The 12,486-nt window shown below is 44.7% G+C and overlaps 1 protein-coding gene across 4 annotated transcripts in view; it reads right to left on the bottom strand.

The window, feature by feature from the left end:
* LRRC4C (leucine rich repeat containing 4C) overlaps positions 1–12,486 on the bottom strand; it is a 994,437-nt gene that overhangs the window by 137,036 nt on the left and 844,915 nt on the right. For 2 of the 4 annotated variants that reach the window (XM_059709621.1, XM_059709623.1), the window contains exon 1: positions 8,150–9,963. The exons of the other annotated variants lie outside the window; for them this stretch is intronic. The gene's annotated coding sequence lies outside the window, so the exon portion shown is untranslated. Of the gene's footprint in view, positions 1–8,149; positions 9,964–12,486 lie in introns of those variants that run through there. 4 annotated transcript variants of the gene reach the window in all.

Below are 12,486 nucleotides of genomic sequence, written 5' to 3'. Positions count from 1 at the left end.
TGTTCATCCAGTGCATTTCAAGAATGATGATTGGCAGGTATGTGTTTTCAATTAGACAACATGGAGGAGCAAATTGCAATGTATTTATTAGGCAAAGTAGTTTTGAAACATAGGTCCCTAGAGGAAAAATTATAAAAGGTGATATCATTGGTAAAAATATTGGAAAAATAATGGCCTACACCATAAATGCAATTGGAGGAACTTTCTCACCCTAAAGATATGCATCCATCCCACTCATGTACTGGCTCTACCAAAAAATATTGAAAAATTCTAGTAAGGTATGTTAAATGAAGGAGATGACAAAATGAGGATCATATCTATATATATAAAAGCCTAATATGTTAATTGACCCTCCAACTATTCAACCAGCCACTATGAGCACCCACAGCCCTGGAAGGTTAGCTTGCTGCTGGGGTCTGGCTGATCAGGACTGGGCAAGATGGCCAGACATGCCCTAGAGCCCTCCGCAGTCCCTCCCCGGCCCCAATCATGCACCAGTGGGGTCCCTCGGCCTGGCCTGAACCCTCTCGCAATCCAGGACCCCTCAGGGGATGTCAGAGAGGCAGTTTGGGCCCGATCCCTGCAGGCCAGGCCAGGCTGAGGGACCCCACCAGTGCACGAATCTGTGCACCGGGCCTCTAGTCTTCAAATAAGTCACAACCTAGTGGGTTTTGGCAAAATAAATAGATATGTTATAACAGTGATAAGAGCTATCACACATGGATAAATAAAACGCTGGTGTACAGGCGATGGGGAGACTCAGTGGACCAGGGGGATCTGGGAGACTTTCCTAGAAGAGGTAACTTGCTCTGAACATTGACATTTAAAAAGTATGTCATAATAAATACAGAAATTCTCACAAATTTGGTGCCAAATGTAGCCTGGGATATCTCCAGAGGTATAAAACATTCAGAATGGCAGGCAGACAATAAATGATATGAATAGGTTGGCCAGACCATATTATCAAGTAAAGAATCTGGATTTTATTCTATAAGCATATTTATAAAATACAGAGAAGGGTTTTTTTTTTTTTAGCATGATTTCTTAGGATAATCCTTTTGAGGGAAGAATGAATAATGGACTACACTGAAGAAAAGTTGATGTCAACTGAAAGACAAGAAAGTAAAAAAGAAGTCTAGAACAGTAATGATAGAATCTGAACTGAGAGATAGAAAAGCTGTGCTTAAGACAGTGAATGGATTTGATGAGTGGTTGGATCTGAGGGAGCTTAAAGAGACAACAGCATCATTGAATCTGAAACTATACAGCCTCTCCTCTGTTCCACCTGTTAAGTTTGCAAGGCCTACAGAGACCAGGGAAGGAAGTGGGTCTTGATGGCGATGGAGATTTAGGAGTCTTCAGCATACACAGGGGCCTGAGGCCAAGGATCTGAGTGTCATCTCACAAAACAAGCCCAGCTGACATCTCTCAAGGATGCAGAGACATTGGGACTAGAACAGATTCCAAGGGGAAGCCCTGGGCATTTAAGGAGAGAGCAGGAGGAGAATGAAGCCAAATGACTCGGGAAGCAAAAGCAACCAGCCCCTGGAGCCCTGGAGGAGTTTCAGAAAGCCAGAAGCAGCGATGCTCCCAAGTGCCACCGAAAGATCAAACATGACGAGGACTGAGATCAAACCTGGTGGGTTTGTAGGATATTGGAACTAAACTTCACACTTATTATTAGCATTGACCATATTTCTCAGACAATTCTGAGTTTCCAGATGACCTCAAAGCATTTTGCAAAACTTTTCTGACTATTACTTATATTGACTGAGGAAAATTTTTCTCATCTTTTTGAGAAGTTGTCCCTTCCTCACTTATGGGCACATTTGAATATTACTGAAGACTGGCAGAGGTCTATGTGACCACTTTCATTTCAGGAAACAGGGGAAAGGGAGGCCTTCTCCATCTCAATTAAAAAATGCACACTGACTACCAGGTTAGATGACACAGAGCTATCATGCTTATGTGTTAGACTTACGTCCACAAGTCTGATTCTGATCTAATCTCTAATGTCAGAAGAAATGTAGTTTCTACTTCCAGTTCCACCACCCAGTTGCCACAAAACCTTAGACAAGTTATTTAGCCACTTTGATTTTCAGTTCTCTAAGTGAGAATGAAGGAGAAAACAATGTTGTATATTTTCAATATACTACCTGTGTATATTAAATGCTCAATAAATCGTAGTAACTCTCACTGTTGTGAAATTATACCCATAACCTCCATAAGAGTTGAAAGCTTCCATAAGCACAGAAAGCTGTCATCAGCTTATGACAAAGTTGAAATACAAGTTTATGAATCTTATATATGTTTTTCATCTTTTTTAAGCTTCATTATAAATCCGATTTTGACATTGGAAAGCATAAAAATATTATTACCAACTTCAATAGCAGAATCAGCAAAAGATTTTCATTTATATACTCAGTCACTGTGACACATAAAACACTCACAGACTTTCAGTTAAATGTTCCCATTTCAGCGGAAAGGGGTCAAAAGTTTCAATGAAAGGTGAGCTAGCATTTATTGTGTACTGATCATGTGTCAAACACTTATACATGTTAATACTCCCCCAAGGTCAAGAACAGTGATCTCCAGTTTTATAGTGGAGGAAACTAAAAAATAGCAAGGTTCATTGGCCCACTTAGGATCCCTCAGCTCACAGGTTTAAACAAAGTTGGAATCCGCTGTTGGTCTATTCCAAATCTCATTGTATTTCCTCTACAAACCCTCTAGAGATTTCTTTCACCTTTTACTCTATATATCAGCCATTATAACACCAATTCTGCCTTTCTCTCAGAATACTGTGCTGTTCCCCTCCACAGTTAAAAAAACTAGTATCAGGATGACCAAAAATGTTATGTTTTTTAATTCATAGGAATCTTGAATTCCTAGGTAGTCAATTGCAAAATCTTATCCTAAAATCTGAGTGTTTAAAGAAATCTTAGATTTTACTTTTATTTAACAGAAAATGTAAGACCAACCTAAGAGAGGTGAGATGACTTATATAAAGTATTACAGTCTATTACTGACAGCATCAAGAATAAAAAAAAAAATATACATGCACATTGCACCACCTAACATTCAGGCCTCAGCTTTCCCAACATAAGGAAACCACTGCACGGTGCTTAATATCTGTGTGCAATGTCCTATTTGTACACACACACACACACACACACACACACACATAGTGTCAATATACTCATTGATATTTCTCATTAAACTCCTATAAGTTGCATGGGTATATACCTGCAGTTGAGTCTTTTGGAAGAAATGTCTCTTAAAGTGAGCTCAATTAATCAGGGAATAGTTATCGCAGGCACAGTATCTCTCAAACATTTCTCTGAGGAGCTGAGGACAGACCAGAGCAGAAATAAAATCCTTGCCCTCGGAGAGTGTTACAAGCACACTATCTTCGCCATGAGACCTGCCCAACCAAGTTTCAACTGGCGAATTGACCCTTCTCCAGAGAAGTCATTTGGAAGGAAGGTGCAACAGGTCCTTGATTCCTCTTGGAGAATCTTCCAAACACCCTGACAAGCCATCACCTTTTTTTATGTCTGTATTAGAAAATACTTGACAACCTAATTACACTTTACTTGGACACGGAGTATGTTTTCCACAATTCACAAAGTATATTCCCATGTTTCCTGAGGGAAGGGCATTCACCAAAGCACTCCCAAATGTGCTTTAAAAGTACAGGACCTTACAAAAAGGGTTGCACCTGTTTTCATTACGACAACCGTGATCCCCTCTATGTATTTCTCCTTTGTGACTCGTCTATGCCAACGTGGTTTTAGATTAACAGCTTCTGTCAAACAAGATAAGACTTGTATTTTTTTTACAAACTGTGCATTCCCTGGATTAAAATCAGAGATGCCCAATTTATTGAACGCCTTCTGTGCCTGGCATATATAATCTGACAAATTCCATGTGGCTCTTTACAACCTCTCTCTTACAGATAAGCATGCAGCCTCAGAGAGGTTAAATGGTGCATATACCACACATGATCCAGTGGAAAGATGAGCATTCGAACTCACTTAACATGCCACGGTCCAAGTTGACGGAATGTCTCAGCCACATTTTTGAAGCACACTAAACGGTAAAATTTATCAAATGGTAAGGATGTCCATAGATGGTGTCTTCTTAAGATCAGTGAAGATGGTTAACTTTAGGATACTTTTCCAAAATGAACACAGATTTCAAATGGACTTTGGAATTGAAAAGAAGCAGTATAAGATTCCAATGGGCAACTCTTCCGCCTGACTGCATGGTTCTAACCTACAGAGAGGCCATCATCATGAATAAAGCAACTATAATGGCAGGACCCTTTTTCCCTCAAGAGGGAACAGGTCTCTGGGGGCATATTGAGGGAATGGACAAAGCACAGAGCTGCTATTGTAGAGGATGAAATGATGAGCAGAGACCAGGACGGGCTGCCTCAGAAAACCATTATGGAGTTGGTGTTGGAAGATTTGCACATGCAAACAGTAAGACACTGTGTCTACATGAAGTCTTGATTCCAAAAACCAGCAGGCCTTTATCAGATCACAAAGTTTAACTAAGAAGATGTTTAACCCAGAACTCATTACAATGAGGAAGGCTGACAGTGAATCCAAATTGTGAGTTTGGAGGCCTTAATATTAGGAATGGAATTTTATACCATCTAATTTAAATGATAGTGCTGCCTAGAAATCTGCATTTATTTTGTGCAATACGGGTCCCGATGATGTAATATGCAGCTAAAATTATCCATTGGATGTGCAAAATCTGTCATATGCAACTTTGAGACCAAAATAATTGCAACACAGTAAGAGTCTTTATTTTCCCCTGAAAATCTCATTTAAGTATTTTCTCTGCTGAGATTTATGTTTTCTACGCTTTAAGGAGAAGATCTTGATTTCCAGTTCCCAGCTTGAAGCAGCTTTTCAATCTGAAATGATTCTTGCAGCCAGTCTGTCCTGTTAAGAACTCAAAGGGAGAATCTGGCAATCACTGCAAGGCCAGTCGCACATTCCCTCCTCCTCAAGTGTAGCCACTAGACCTGGTAAAGTGTCTGGCCAGCCTGTATTCATGCCCAGAAAGTTAATCCAAATTAATCCCAGAACAACCATAACAAACAGCCCTCTTTAGAGGGCCTATTATGCTCAAGATTTTGCATAACATTACTCTTAATCCACCAAATCATTCAAATTGAGCTGAATTCTAATTTGTTGATATTATCAACCCCATCCCACAGATGAGAAAACAGAGGGCCAGGAAAATGAAAGGTGTGGCCCAACGCACACAGCTATTAATTAGAGGAGGGAGATCATGTAAAAAGGGAACTTCAAAACTTGCAAAACCCAGCAGTTGCTGGGCCCCTGGACCTCAGCAGAACCCCAGTACACAGCTACCGACTCAGACACGTTATTTCAAGTTGAGCTCTGAAATAAGCTCAGGAGGTAAGTTTCCAGGTCTCCCGTGGCCATCACTCTTCCATCAGCGCATGAACAAGTTGCCTAAAACTCCGAGCCAAGTCTGACTGCCAAACCAAAGGAGCTAAATCCCAAACCGGGCAACGTGTCCCTAACTGTAGCGCAGGGGAAATGAGTGATTCATTCACCAGATGAAAAATGCTGTCCTCGGGTGCTCCGTCCTCTCCAGATATGAGGAACCCACAGAAGTGGAGGTGGGTGGGAGAAAACATTGCAGCCTGCAATTTTTTAAAGACATTCACCACCCCCCCTTTCTCTCTCTCCCCCTCCCCCAACCCCTTCCTCCTCTCATTCAGAAAAGCTTGCACATGTATGTGAATGTGGGGCGGGGTGGCGGGTGTGGGGGGGTGACAATGTTAAGGAGAGTAATGCACTTAGAGGTCTCATTGGTGTAGCAGTGAAGAAATTGTATGTCAAAAAGAAGAGGAAGAAGAAGAAGAAGAGGAGGAGGAGGAGGAGGAGGAGGAGGAGGAGGAGGAGGAGGAGGAGGAGGAGGGGGAGGAGGAGGAGGAGGAGGAGGAAGAAGAAGAAGAAGAAGGAGGAAGGAAAGGAAAGGAAAGGAAAAAACCTCTCCTGATTGGCAGAGGCCAGGCCAGGCTTCTCCTGTGAAGCCCAGAGCTGAACTACGCAGTAAAAAACGTCAAAGCACACTTTTTTTTTTCTTTTTCTGTTTTCTCAGTTGTGCTAAGTTGCAATTGAGCAGGAACTTGAGTCAGTCTATGAGCACAGTGGTAAATTAACTGAGGTCATGTAAAAACAGAGCAAACAAGCAAATAAAACAGACAAATAAAAAAGCAAACAAAAAACTGCATATCTTACATAAATAAGATATGCAAAAGCCTACAGAGATCTTGGGGGGCAGGGGGGGAGACACAGAAAAACCCTACATGATTATTTTCATGGGTTGGTGAATGTATTGCCTGATCTGTGTCCCTACAGAAAACATGTGCCCAGGAAAATAAATTAGAGAAGTGCCCAGCTGTAGGCTAGTTTAGTTAAGGAGTAATGAAAAGGATAAGAAGAGATGATGTGAGTGGAAGAACAGGCTCAGATGCTTTTAGCTGGGTGTTTCTGGTTTCTATTATCACCTCTCGAATATAAATCTAACTCCATGGTTCCTGAATGACTCCCCAGGGACCACCACTCACTGGACTAAATATGCCCGACACCAAGCAGGGACCCCGGAGAACACTGCCTTTTATCTCCTTCAGCATATGCCTGAGTTGTGGACGTGGATCCTCTCATTTTTAAAAATAATATTAAAGCGAGGGTTATCTGAGTTCAGCCATTAAAAAAAAAAAACTCAAAACGGATATACATGTTGGGGGTGGGCTAGCCTTGAGGTTCAGCCTGGCAGGAGTTCAGTTTGAGCTCTCAAGACAGATACTTTCCTTGACCCTTTTAGACAAAAATGGCAGCTGTGGGGACAGAAGTAGCAGCACCGTGTATGGCTGATTCCTATCCAGTTTGGATTCCAAAATGAATTTGTGTGCTGTTCTGAGGCCTGTGGGAGTCACCTGTCCCATATGGTTTGGCCATTAACCGAAGAGTTATAGCTTCTCTACGCCTCGGTTTCCTTTTTTTATTGGCATGAGATCTCTGAGGAGTCTTCCAGCTCTAAAGTTATATGAGTCTATGATCCTGATAGAAGGCCCCAGAGAGGAATCAGGAAGGGTGAAGGGGAAGAGTTCTGCTAGAGATGAAAGAAAGGAAGGAGATGGAAAGAGGGGAGATCCTACAGGCCCCCAGGCTCTCGAGGCACGTCCCACCTCTTCTTATTTTGCTTTCTTGGCCTCTTTCCCCCCAAACAAACCTGTCACATGAGCAGCACTGCTATGCAGCACACAGACTTTTTCTTTAGCTCTTTTACCTAAGTTACCACACAGGATACTCATTTCCTGCTTTTTTTCTCAAGAGCCCTGTCCCAGTGATGTTGGGAAGGTTTCTGGCAAAACCCAAGCCAACTGCCCAAGCCTTCTACAATCTAGGTACAGCCTCTCTGTTATCCAGAGAAGTGGTGAGTTCGAAGGAGGTGGGGTTGAAGAGAAGTGGGTCCATCCCTCATCCTTAGCCCTGGCAAGAATCGAGGTACTCTGGGCCACATTTGAGCAAAGGAGGCTGGGGAAAGTGTAGCCACCTCTCTCTACCACTTCCTCTCCATTCTCACACTTCCTCCCTCCATCCACCAGGAGCCAAAAGCCATCCTTCATCTGCTGGGTTTATGATCATATTTTTTGGCTAATACGTTCGGTTGATCTGCAGTGTCAGGTTGGATAATGAAATTTAAATGAGGCCCCTTCGATTTCCAATGGCTAGACATGTGTGCATCCAACTCCAGGGCTACCATGCAACTTAAATGCATCCAGGAGTGTCAATCACACAGCACGGGCACCCCACACTGCGGTGGCTTTCTTGGGGAGACGTTTTCCCCCCTGATGAACATTTGCAAAGGCATTTGCCCGGGATGCAGACAACCTGCATCGGTGCAGCAAACCAGCTTATGCTTGAGCACAGGGTGCTGGAGCAAATGCGTGGGCCACCCTCTCTTTTATTCCTGGCTCCCTAGGAATGTCTTTAAGGACCACACTCGGAAGGCGAGGGGAGAATGAGACTAAGAACGCTAAATTAAAGGGTCTTTTTCTGCATCAATAAATAAGAAAGTAAGGATCACTCACTGTATTTCAGACTGAATCACAGCAACATCCAGCTGGAAATCCAGGTGGCTAAGAACAAGCGAAAATGCACAATCTTGACACCAAAAAGAAAAAAAGAAAAAGGAAAAAAAGGAGGTTGATGACAAATCCAATGGCAATTATCCATCAATTTTAGTCAACACAGGCACACATCCAACTGTGCTCTGCGGGGTGCCTCTCCCCCAATCAATGCCTCATTCTGCCGCGGTCAACTTTTTCTTCTCCACAATTTCTTTGCGGATGGATTATTAATTTCCTCGAAAACACCACCATATCAGGTCTTTACTTTCCTAAAAAAAAAAAAAGCCCCAAACTTTTCATTCCAAAAATATATATCCTTGGCTTACTTTCTCCTGTGTAGAAAAAAACGAACATACTTTTTTTGTGTGGCTCCTCGGTTCTCCATTTCCAATCATCCTTTTTGGGGAGGGGAGGGGGGAGCAGCGGTTTATTATTTATTTATGTCGGAGCACACCGACTCCCGCGGCTCTGACATTGGTCTATTTCATGTTTCAATGCTCCCAGTGGGCCCAGTGACACATGTGTGTGAAGATCCAGGTCTCAGGGGAGAAGGCTTGGCTCTTCCTGCTCTCCCGCACCGTCCACCGCGTTCTGTTCCCAGAGGGAGCTGCGTCCCGCATCCTTCATGTTGGCAAGGCACCCAACTGCCACCGCCGCCGGGGAAAAAAGTCTCCTTTTACATCGCCGATTCCTCTGTCCAGCTCCCCCCACCCCCACCCCCTTCAGAGAATGTGGGGATCAACTCCCCCCACTCATCACCCTCTTGGCCGGCCCCTTCTCCAAAGATCTGATTAGATTTCTCATCACAACCCAGTGCGCAATTGGATTTTTTTTTTTTTAATTTCAGCCACCGGGCCAGCCACCTTTCCCACTCCCTCCAAATGCCCTGTTAGATCCCGTCTCCTTCCCTCCACCGCCTCTGCAATTTCATAATCTCACGTTAAATGGAGGGCGGGGGGCGGGGGCGGAGGTAGGGGAGGAAAATTTCAGGGCTCCATCAGCTGTCAAGAAGAAATCCATCCTCCACTCCCCCTACTTTCTTTCTCTCTTTCTGAAAGGCTCCGGGTGGCTCTGGCTGCCTCGGTCCCCGCCCCCACCCCGGCACCCGTCCGGTTCCTGCAGGTGTCGCAGAACTCGGGGAGCAGGGCCGGGATCATGGGGGAGACGCGTGACGCGCTCCCTCGCCGGTGGCCCCCGCTAACCCCGGGGTCCCCTTCCTCTCCATCGGCGGGCGGCGGATCTGGGGGCTCCTCGGCGAAAGGAGTTCAAACTGTGCTTTAATTTCACACGGGGAGGGCGAAGCGGGGGAAGGACGCGGGTTAGGCAGAGGAAAGAATCCTATGGGAAGGAAAGCGCGACGGAAAAGGAATCCCTCGTTGCTGGCTCCTCGCAGCCTCCTGGAATGAAACCGCAGCTTTCATCTCCTTCCCAGCTGCGTCGGGTGCATTCGGGAGCCACAAGTTGGTTCCTCGGGGCGCAGACCGTCCCCACGCCGGCTAGTCCTCCGCCAGGAGACACGATCCGAGGGGCGCAGCCGCCCCGCGCCCCGCCTCCGGGCTCCCAGCGTGGCCAAAACCCCGGTCCCCGTCCATCCACTTCGACTGGAACTCTCTTCTTTCCCCTCCTGCTCCTCTCTCTCCTCTTTTCCCCCAAATAAACAAATGCGGTGCCGCCAGCAGCTCGAGTCTAGGCTTTCCCTCGGCCAATGCCACGTCCACACGTTCACGGTCCCAGCTCCCCCAAATCGCCTCTCGGACTGCACCCCCTTTCCTTCCCCTCTCTCTTCTGTGATCAGTAAAATACAATTACCCAATTACCTCCCATCATCTTAGCACTGATTGGTCAATTGCATTAACACTTCAAGTCGGGGAAGAGGGCATTGGCGCCTCTGCGGTGGGGCACCGCTGCCACCTAGAGGGCAGAGCCAGAACTGCTGCGTTTCGAAGCAACCCCCATGCTCCCGGGTTAGTAATTGGCAGAGAAACTCAGGGGCTGTGTGGGAGAAGTTGTCTTTTTTTTTTTTTCCCCTAAAAGCCTGCCTATTTTCATCCTGCAAACCAGGAGCTGGAGCTACTATGGGGGAGACAATGAAACCAAATTGCCACCGGAATTCAAAACTCTCACCAAGCACGCCACACAAAGCTGCTGCTCTCTGGCTGCAGGGCAGGGGCCTCTGCCCTCCCTGGCCCAGCAGGCGGGTCACAGGTAAGGGTAACCCAGTACCCACTGTCATTACCTGGGATAGGCTGGTCAGGAGGACTCTAGGGCAGTGATGGCGAACCTTTTGAGCTCGGCGTGTCAGCATTTTGAAAAACCCGAACTTAACTCTGGTGCCGTGTCGCATATAGAAATTTTTTGATATTTGCAACCATAGGAAAACAAAGATTTATATTTTTGATATTTATTTTATATATGTAAATGCCATCTAACAAAGAAAAATCAACCAAAAAAATGAGTTCGCGTGTCACCTCTGACACGCGTGTCATAGGTTCGCCATCACTGCTCTAGGGGCAGCTGGAAGCTGCAAGGGAGGGAGCCTGGACAGGATAACTCAGCGGAGGAAGCCCTGGAAAGGCAGGCTAGGACCCTTCAGCCCATGCAGCCTGGCAGTAAATTGGCCCGTCCCGCTTGTACAAGACATCAGGGCAGTTTGACAACTCAATGGAAGCATCCCTGGCTCCTGGCTGTGGGCCTCTCCAACAAGTCATGGGGGTGGTGGGGGGGCACATTTCAGTTTCACTGGGTCTTCTTAGGTGGAGGGGCCCGCAAAATAATATTATGAATAATGTATGTATGCTGGTTTCTTTCTCTGCTATGTAATTGTCCTAAGGCCCTTTCTGTAAGCTATGATTACTCATTTTATGTCATTCAGATATGTAACCTTGAGATATGAAAAGGATAACATGGGGAATGATAATTCAAACAATAAAATATTATGCATGTTGGGGAGGAAAGCAGATAAATATTTCTCTTTTTCAAGCTGTACAATTAATGACCTCTGTGACCAATTTCTTTTTGTTTTGTTTTTGTTTTAGTTGTCAGAGATCGGTATATGTACTTGGTTTAAAAGCAGTTTCGAAGAGGCTGTAGGTTACTCTATTCAAGCACCATACGTAACATTTGAGTCTTTCTGTGACCGATCATAATGAGGAGTGGCATTCGACAAAAAGGAGAACATTTTCCTAAGGCAACATCAGAGGCATATCCAAGTTCACACCAAATGTTCTTTTTCTTCTTTCCTGTTCCCGTTATAGTACAAGCACGTTTCCTCACTTACAGATTTAAAAAAGAAAGAGAATTACATCTACACATTCTTTGGGTATGATGCACATGCTCAGATGTATTTCAGATGTTAGCACCTGCAAGAGGAACGCCTTTCTTGACACAGAGCTTCTGTTTTATGGCCATTTCTCCATCTATTTGGAGAGCCTCAATGTAGTTACAAATTACATGAATATGTGAATTTGTTGAGGGGTAATGTCCTTGCTTTTGTTTTAAAACAAATGCTGTATTGATTGATTTAAAACACTAGTGGGCAGTTGACTATAACTTTAATTTGCCTTTTGAAGCTTTTGTGTCACGTATGCTGATTACAGTTTATCAATGAATACACTATTGCCCTAACCAGTTTGGCTCAGTGGATGGAGCACTGGCCTGCGGACTGAAGGGTCCCAGGTTCGATTCCGGTCAAGGGCATGTACCTTGATTGCGGGCACATCCCCAGGAGGAGGTGTGCAGGAGGCAGCTGATCGATATTTCTCTCTCATCGATGTTTTTAACTCTCTATCCCTCTCCCTTCCTCTCTGTAAAAAATCATTAAAATATATTTTAAAAAATGAATACACTATGAAAAAGCGCATACACTAGCTGCTCTAGCAGCTTCAGAGGCACCTACGCTCTGGTTCTGAGGTCAGCTAGAAGCCACTGGAAATGAAATGTTTCTTTCTAGGGGCTTTAACAGCAGGGGAAAGAGCAATGATTTGTTTTTCAACGCTGATGATTAGCTACCTACCAGACATCTTGAAAGCCTTTCATAATGAATTAGTCTCTCACACAGAGCAGCAGGGAAGGAGCAGTGCTATTCAGCCAAAAGGAGAAAGAAAAGGCTTCCCCTTCCAGTTTGCCTTCCCATTCAGCAGCTTCCCTTTGTCTTCTCACCTCAGCTACCCATTCACCCCCTAGGACCTTGCACGAGTCATCCGGCTTTTATTTTCAGGCTCAATCCGTGATTACTGGGCATCCGTCTGGATAGGTCTTTTTGCTGACTTCTCATTTACATCACTTTATCTAAAATGCAA

The sequence above is a fragment of the Myotis daubentonii genome, chromosome 9, assembly GCF_963259705.1.
Source record: "Myotis daubentonii chromosome 9, mMyoDau2.1, whole genome shotgun sequence".
Taxonomy (NCBI): Eukaryota; Metazoa; Chordata; class Mammalia; order Chiroptera; family Vespertilionidae; genus Myotis; species Myotis daubentonii.
The sequence above is the reverse complement of the archived record's forward strand: the minus strand, read 5'-3'. Positions and strand labels throughout refer to the sequence as shown.